Source organism: Hipposideros armiger, unplaced genomic scaffold (genome assembly GCF_001890085.2).
Source record: "Hipposideros armiger isolate ML-2016 unplaced genomic scaffold, ASM189008v1 scaffold_149, whole genome shotgun sequence".
In the NCBI taxonomy this organism is placed as follows: Eukaryota; Metazoa; Chordata; class Mammalia; order Chiroptera; family Hipposideridae; genus Hipposideros; species Hipposideros armiger.
Window position 1 is genome coordinate 2,995,072 of NW_017731499.1, and position 8,183 is coordinate 3,003,254.

An 8,183-nucleotide genomic window follows, 5' to 3' on the forward strand; every position below is an offset into this window, starting at 1 on the left:
CCCACACACACACACACACATCCCCCCTCCACACACACACACACACACACACACACACACACATCTACCTGAGCTTAATGCTCTAGCTAAGTACTACTTACTATTTTTCATCTTTTCTGGGCCTACTTGACTTGCTTTTGTTACCACCATGGCCCCCAGGGCCACTGCATTGCACACTTCCAAGGGATCCCGTTCATATAAGAGTCTGCAGTTGTGCAGTGCTCAACTGTGCAACTGAACTCAGAAGCCCCACTGCCTTCCTTGGATCCTGGGTTGAAAACCTAAGGGTCCTCAGGGTCTTTGGATGTGTCTCTGGGACCACATAAGGTGGAAGGGAAGACCCTGAGGGTGGGGCCTTTGAGGGACCATCACTTTTCTCCACTTCAAACAGAAATGCTTCCTTTTGGTCGGTTATTTTGGAATGATGAATAATATTTTTATTTTGGAAAAAAAAAGTTTTGTGGCTAAGAAAATTGGGAAACTATGACTGCCAAAATTAGCTTTATATAAGGCACCCAGTGCTGAGCGCTCTGGGGATGAAACCACTCAGCATGCATGCCGTTGGCTTCTGCAGCCCCCCAACTGCCAAATCCTTAGCCTAGAATTTGTTTTAATCAGTATTATTTGCATCCAGTGAGCTGCACATAGCTTAAGTGAACAATTCAAGGAGTTTTGACATATGCATATACCCGTGTCCCCAATTCCCCTGTCAAGATGAAGAACCTTTCCATCATCCCCCAAATTCCTCTATGCTCCTTCTCAGTCAGCCCTCCCACCCCCTAGAGGGAGGCACTGATCTGATTTCTTTCACCATAGAGTAGCTTTGCATGCCCCTGAACATGTATAAATGGAATCACAGCATATGCAGTCCTTTGTGTTTGTTTCTGCTTCTCCTCTTCCAGCTGCCCAATGCCAAGGGCCCACTGAGGGTCAGGAAGACTTTCTGCTCCGCCCTGGGGTTTCTCCCCCTCTCCGGAGATCCCCAGGGTGGATGCATTTACCTAAGCCTTTGGTCTGGCTCTTGACTTCTCAAAGAATCTTCTCGAGAGCATGTAAAATTGCAATGCCCCAAATGAATCGATGGTAGGAAGAATAAATTGGAGCAGTAGTTGATTCTGTGGTGTGGAGGGGTGGTTTGACTGCGACGTAGCCTGCACGAACTTCCTGGAGTGATGATCATGTTCTAAAGCTTGGTAGAGATTGGGGGCTACATGGGCGTATGCAACGTTAAGCTCATAAAAATGGTACACTTGAGATTTTTGTGTTACATACTAAATACATTTCATCTCAAAAGAAAAAAATATAACTAGATCTTGAACTTTGGCTAATGACATGACATGGGTGTTGAAATATTTTAAGGGAAATAGGCTGGTGTCTGTGTAATTTACTTTGAGATGCCTAAAAATTTAGTATGGATTGATGGGTGGATAAAGGGATGGATGGACAGATAAATATGTGAGAAAGCAAGTACAGTGAAATGTTAAATGTAGAAGTTAGTTTGTGGGTATATGAATGTACACAGTAAAACTATTTCAACTATTACATGTGCTTGAAATTTCTCATCATAAAAATGTTGGGGAAAATGCAAACCCCCAGGGCACTCCCCCAGATGATGAATGGATTCCATTGGTCTGGGATGGGGCCTGGTCATCAGTGCTTTTATAAAAAACTGTGATGGAAAGCCACTGACCTGACTTAGAGTAATAGCATCTGTGCTTTATAAAGTGCCAAGACCTTTACATACACGATCTCATTTAATCCTCACAACAACGCCGGGCGATCAGAGAGGTAGCATTGTCACACAGCTACTGATTGGAAGAGCCAGGAGTGGCAGCGCCATGCTCCCTATCCCTGAACTGTGACCTTTTATTAGTCCCCTTAACGTGCGCCAGGCATGATAACAAGCCTGCAGAATTTCTCTGCTTCTCTCTACAGTCACCCAGGAGTTCGTCATATTATCCTTGTTGAGCAAAAGCAGAGGCTCAAAGAGGCTAAATCGCTGACTCACTTATTCATTCTGTTGATAAAAATCTATATGCCAGGCACTGTGCTGGGAGCTGGCGATGCACTGGGGGGCAGTCAGTTGGTTCCTGTCTTTATAGAACTGACATTCTAGCAGGAAGGTCTGCCAAGAAACATGTTCTTGACTACGTGCTCAGTGACAATAGTGGTATATGCTACAGAAGTTGAATTAGAGGTTGCTATGCATGCATCTAAGAGGGACAGTAGACCGAGCCTTGGGGATGGGGAGGCCATCACAGAAAGCATCCCTAAGAGAATAACCTTGAACTGAAATCTGAAGAGCTGGTTGGGATTGTCGAGGGCAGCCCATTCCAGTTGGAGGGACGAGCATGTGCAAAAACTTCCACGTGGGAGAGATTTCAGGAGCAAGGCCAGTGTAGTTGAATCAGAGGGAGATGGGAGGGGGATGGTTGGTGCAAGACAGATCATGCGAGGTCTTCAGCACCCTGGGAATGGCTCGGAACTTTAGCCCTAAGTCATTGGGGAACCGTGGGAGGGTTTTAAACATGGGAAGAACATGACCCATTTTGCTCCAGGTTATATAAGGTAGAAAAGTGCCCAAATCCACATTTAGACTTGGATCGCTCTGCCCTCAAAGCCTTTGTTCTACTCCCTAAGCTTACTGGGACTCTCAACTTTTTAAATGCTGATGTATTTTCTAAGAATTGGTTGCTTGGGCCGTGTACAAAAATCCAATCTTCTCGAACAGGCAAGAAAAATTCTCTCCATTATAAGGCAGAGGACATAAAAGCAACTTGCAAATATCACTAAGAATAACAACACATGATAACCAGAAGTTACAACATCCATGCCCTAATTCACAGGTGTAGGATGAGCCGTGTGCTAGCCACGCATTCTTCGAGACTTCTCTTACAGAGGGTCCTGGGAGAACAGGACGTTGGACCCAGCAGGACGTAAAGCAGGGAGAGGAGGTCAGGGTGGAGGTGTTTCACATGTTCTCTGCTTTATAATATTTGGAAGGTGCTGAGAACAGATCTGTGGGTCTCTTCCTTAAGCCTGCCTCAAAGGGGCCATAGAGAAAGCCCAGCTTTTGACAGGTCTGGAAGGGTCACCAGTGACCCATTTGTCCATTTTAAAGAGACCCAGAGGAGGGATGCTGTGCATTCAAGGCTCAACCGAGAGCCCATGATAGCTCAGGAGCCGGAAGCCAGGTTGCCTGCTGGACAGGTTGGCGTGTTCCCTATTTCCAAAGTCAAGGTGAAAGACATTGTCAGTGGTGAGGACAGAGGGCTGGGCTGGACCAAGTTCATGCTCTTTTTGGGAGGCTAAGGTAAGGATTTTAATTTTATTCTAAGGGCCCTGGGAAGCCATTGGAAGGCAGAGGGAATGGCTTGCCCAGATTTACATCTTACAAGGAGATGTGTAGATGCCTGGTCTCGAGTGGAGTGGCACAGTCCACCCAGGTGGGAGATGATAGCAATTGAGCCTAGAGTGAGATGGAGAAGATGTTGAAAAGAGGATAGTTCCAAGAAATATATAGGAGACACAATCAACAGAAACTGGTGATGGTTTAGTTATGAGGATTGGGGAGAGCGATAGCTAGGCTGCCTCCTCGATTTCCGGGTTGGGCCATTAAGATGAGTGAAGGTGCCATTCCTGAGATGAAGGTCTGTGGAGTTGGGGAGGGGAAGGCTTGCTCGAATTGAGGCACTGTTCCGTTGAGAGACATCCCAACAGAGGTGCCAAGCCAGCTGTTGGATGGATGAACCTGGAGTTCAGAGGAGAGATCAGTGCTAGGGATTTAAATTGGGGAGTTTTAGGAGGTTACAACACAGATGAGATCAGCTGCTGAGGAAGTGTGGAGAGAAGAGGTTGGGGTATGGTGAAGAACAACCAACACTTATGAAACACCTACTACGTGCCAGATCATCTCGCACCATGCAAGCACCGTATGGGCGGATGCCCATTTTGCCAATGAGGAAAATGAGGCTCAGAGAAGTTAAGTCATTAGCCCAAGGGCACACAACTAGTAAGTCTTAGTAGAGGTGGAAGTTAAATTTGGGCCTTTCCCTTGTCTGCTTCTTAAAGAAAGCTTCTGCTCCTGAGGGTCCTGAGATTGATTCTCACTGGACAAATCTGAGTACTTTCTCGTCACTCTGGCCAGTTGGACCTTGTGATTGGCTAGGCCTAAGCCAAGTGCCACCGCCAGAAACTGGGCACTGGTACTGGCCCCACTGACCACGTGGCTGGGGAATTGGGGGTGGCGGGGGGCAGGGAGAAGCTGTTACCAGAAGGAGGAGGACAGAGCAGGTGCTCACCGAAAACAGACGCTTTGCCCCTTGGGTAGCAGCATCGCAGGGACTGCTGCCTGTAGGGAAAAGCATTGCCAGCACAGGTGCCACCACATGGCGGCTCTTGGGTGACCTCGGCGTGTGAGCAGGGGAAGAAGGTCTGAAGCAGTGGGAGGCTCTTATTTCAGGGAGTTGAGCACAGAATTTTGGAGTCCTTTTCAATTGCAAAGTCACCCACAAAGGCATATGTCTCCCTGCAGCTCAGGCTACAGATGGGCAGTGAAGCCACACACACACACACACACACACACACACACACACACACGCACACGCACACGCACACTCGCCCGCTCGCTTGCTCTGAGAGACTGATTTCAGACAAGCTTTTATTAGCTAGCATATCATCTGTGCAAAGAATGAAACTCACATTTGAGCATTTGCATCATTTGAAGGAAAGAAAAAGAAGCCTGTTACACTCTTTCCTTCCTCCTCCCAAGGGTGGGGCCAGAGTCACCTCAGCAACCAGGGCGGGTGTGTTTGCTCTGAGCGCCTTCCTCTATGGCTTCTTCTCTCAACCTGGGAGAGGAGAGGTCAAACCACAGCTGTCCATAGGGAGAGAGAGTCTGGGGCGGTCCTACTCACCCCCAGCCCCACCCCCGCTACCTATCAAAATAGCAGTCAGCCCGTGTCACTTGGTCAATATTTATTGAGCATTTTGTCCCCAACTTGTGACTGAGGGCAAAGAGGATGCCAGTGAAGCATGACTCAGAGCTCTGTCTTCAAGGACTTTGCAAGTCACTTGGGGACTTGATTCACTCATTCATTCATTCATCAGACATTTTTATCTGTCTTGTTCATTATATGGCTTGCCAGTACCTTGTGTGATGCCTGGCTCACAACAGGTACTTGGTAAATATTTGTTGGCTGCTCGGTGAGGGAAGAAATGAGAAAACGAAGAGCATTCGGTCCTGTGATGAAAGGGCTGGGAACCTGCTCGTTAGAGGGACATCGGTAGCCATCATCAAATGTGTTGTACTTCCCTCCAGCCTGCTCGGCCACATGTCGTGCCTGGACGCCATTGGCCATTCTCTGATCTTGGAAACACACTCCTCCCTGGGTTCTTGTGCTCTGCTTTCTCCTCTGCTTCCCTCCACCTCTCAGACCATCCAGCTCAGGCTGCTCTTTTCCTGCCTGTCCCGAACTGTAGGTGTCTATAGCTCTCTTTTCCGTCACCTTCCATCCCTTCCGCACACCTGCTGCCTCAGGGCCATATCCATGCTGAGGAGAACCCCAAATCATTCCCTCATTCAATCAACAGGTATTTATGGGGTACTGTTCATGTGCCAATCTATTCTAGATGATAGACACAATCCAATAAACATCACAGACCCCCAGTCTTATTCCTCAGAGATTGTCTGTCTTTCACTCGAAACACACAGTCTCTCTCTCTCTCTCTCTCTCTCTCTCTCTCTCTCTCTCTCGACTCATGCAGCCAAATGTGTACTTGACATTCTATTAGATACCCAACAGGAAACTCATCGCCTCTCCCACAGAACATCCCCGCCTCCTGCTTTATGGGTCTCAGCAGATGGCTCCTCCCACCGTCTCATTCCCCAAACCAGAGAATGGGGACTCACCCTCTTCCTATACCTCCCACACCCAGTGGGTCCCCACTCCTCTGTCCTGCCCGTCTCCCGTATCAGCCTCCCCTTCTCCAATGACCCAGCACAAGTTCTCTTGACCTCTTACCTGGGTTTGTTGCCTTGGCTGCCATATTTGCCTCCCTGAGAATTTCATTCTAGCCTCTCCCAACTTATCTCCCCACTGCAGCCAGAGGGACTAAGATCCCAATAAGATCACATTTCTCCATTGCTCAAAAGCTCAGGGCCGTTTGTTGCCCCAGGGTGAGAACCCCAGCCTTGAGCTGTGTAATCTGTCTCCACTCCTGCAATTCTTACTGCGCAGACTGCTGACATGGCTTTCTCTTTGAACCCCGCAATGGAAGGAGCAGTGTCTTCATGTTCCCAGTGCCTGGTGCTTGAGGGTGACTGTAGCAGACACCGTTGGTGCCCTGTCCCTTCCCTTTTTTCCACGCAAACTGTAGGCTTCCTACTTGTAGGGACCTGTGATTGTCTGCCTGATGGCTTTCTCTGGCCCCAGGAGCACGCCTGGGACAGGGTGGGATGGGAGTGCCAGGGAGTTAACGCTGAACGGGGCATTGGTGGATATGTCATAATTAAAATAGATGTTAAATAAGGACGCACACTGGAGGATTGATAGCCTAGCTTCCTCAGTCCTTGGCTGTCACACTTTGAGATGTTTTTTCACTCTCTTCTGGAGATCCCTTTTGCGAATGCGAATGTGTCCCAGTTGTGTCAGTGGTAATCTGCTCATTAACATACCCTTCCCCCATGTCATGTCCCTACTCCTCTACAGGGACTTCCTGGAATCACCTTCCAAATAAACCATTGCACCCAAATCTTCTGCAGGGCCCCAGCCAACTTAGTGCCCTAAGAAATGTCTGATGAGCGACTAAACGAATGTAATCCAGTGCCTCGAAGTCATCCATAAGACAGTAAGGAACAACACAACACAGCTTATAAGCAACTGTTGGCAGTTCCAAAGCCTTTGTAAATCAGAGACGGTCCCCAGTGCAGATGGGAAGTAATGAAAGCTCACACTTAGTGGGCATTAACTGTGTCCCACACCTGGTTTTAGTGGCATTTGTCTCTGTGCATATTTTTCTCATTGAAACCTCTCGACAACTCATGGTAGGTGCTATTTATAATCCTGTTTCACAAATGAGGCATTAAAGTGGGGCACAGAAAGGGTAAACCCAAGACTTCCCAGCTGCAGATGGAGGAGGTGGGAGTGGACTCCAGACAGTCTGGTTTCCAGCTGGGTTCTGAACCCCCCTGAGCCTTGTAGAGGGGGTGAGATGTGATCTGGGTCTTGAATGTCTGGGGGTGGGATGGGGTTTGGGAGGGACATTCCAGGAGGCAGGTCCGCAGGAGCAAAGTTGGGGAGATAAGAACACACAGGCCTTGCTCCTGGTCACACTCCTTGTGGGGGTGGGGTGGGGAGTCTTTATTTGCAGGAAGGTCTTCATTCTGCAAGGATCTCCTTTGCTCCTCCACTTCCCTGGTCCCCCAGATTACTTTCAGCACCAGGGGGCGTGGGAAAGGCTGAAAGGCCAAACGCTGGAACCAGAAACCTCTGAGGGACCTGGGTGCAGTGCCCCAGCGGGTTCTCTACAGCTTTTCTTTTTGGTGCTTGGGGTTTGCAAGTGTCTCAGACACACACTGGAACTTAGATTCAAAATCACAGGGTCCTGAAGCCTCATATCCAAGGCTGCAAACTTGAATGCCTGCAAGGGCCGGGCAGCCAGGGCGCACAGTGGAGCACCCTGCTGTAAGATAGGGTGTAAACAGGAGGGCCTATGTGTTGCCTAAAAGAGGCAGGCAACACCCAGCTGTACCCCATCGTTGCCTGGTGGGAGCAGGGGCTCAGTGTGGCTGTGTCTTCCCTACTATAATAAAGGAGAGGACAGAAATCCAACTTTTAAAAGGTGCAACATCCCAGGTTTTAAATATTAGCAATAAATTAAGATTTAGAAAGCACTTTGCAAACTGACATTGAGGAGGTCAAGTAAAATTATATTAATAGGTCACAAACCCGCATGTTAAGACCCCCTAGTGTGGACAATAGACTATCGGACTTAGATGGACCGAATCCTGGGCTCCGAGAATCTCAGCTTCAGAATCATTAGTGTAATAGAGTCTTCTTTTTTTTTTTTTTTAAAGATTTTTTTTTTAATTGGGGAGTTGGGGGATGGGAACAGTGCTGGGGAATTGGGGGAAGGGGAACAGAAAAGTTTTTGTCCTTTTGTTCTTCAGTCTAATTGTGGAG

General features: G+C 48.3%; 1 protein-coding gene across 2 annotated transcripts in view; it reads left to right on the plus strand.

Moving 5' to 3' along the window:
• Positions 1-8,183, plus strand: part of SHISA9 (shisa family member 9) — a 277,813-nt gene that overhangs the window by 85,659 nt on the left and 183,971 nt on the right. The gene's annotated exons all lie outside the window — the stretch shown is intronic.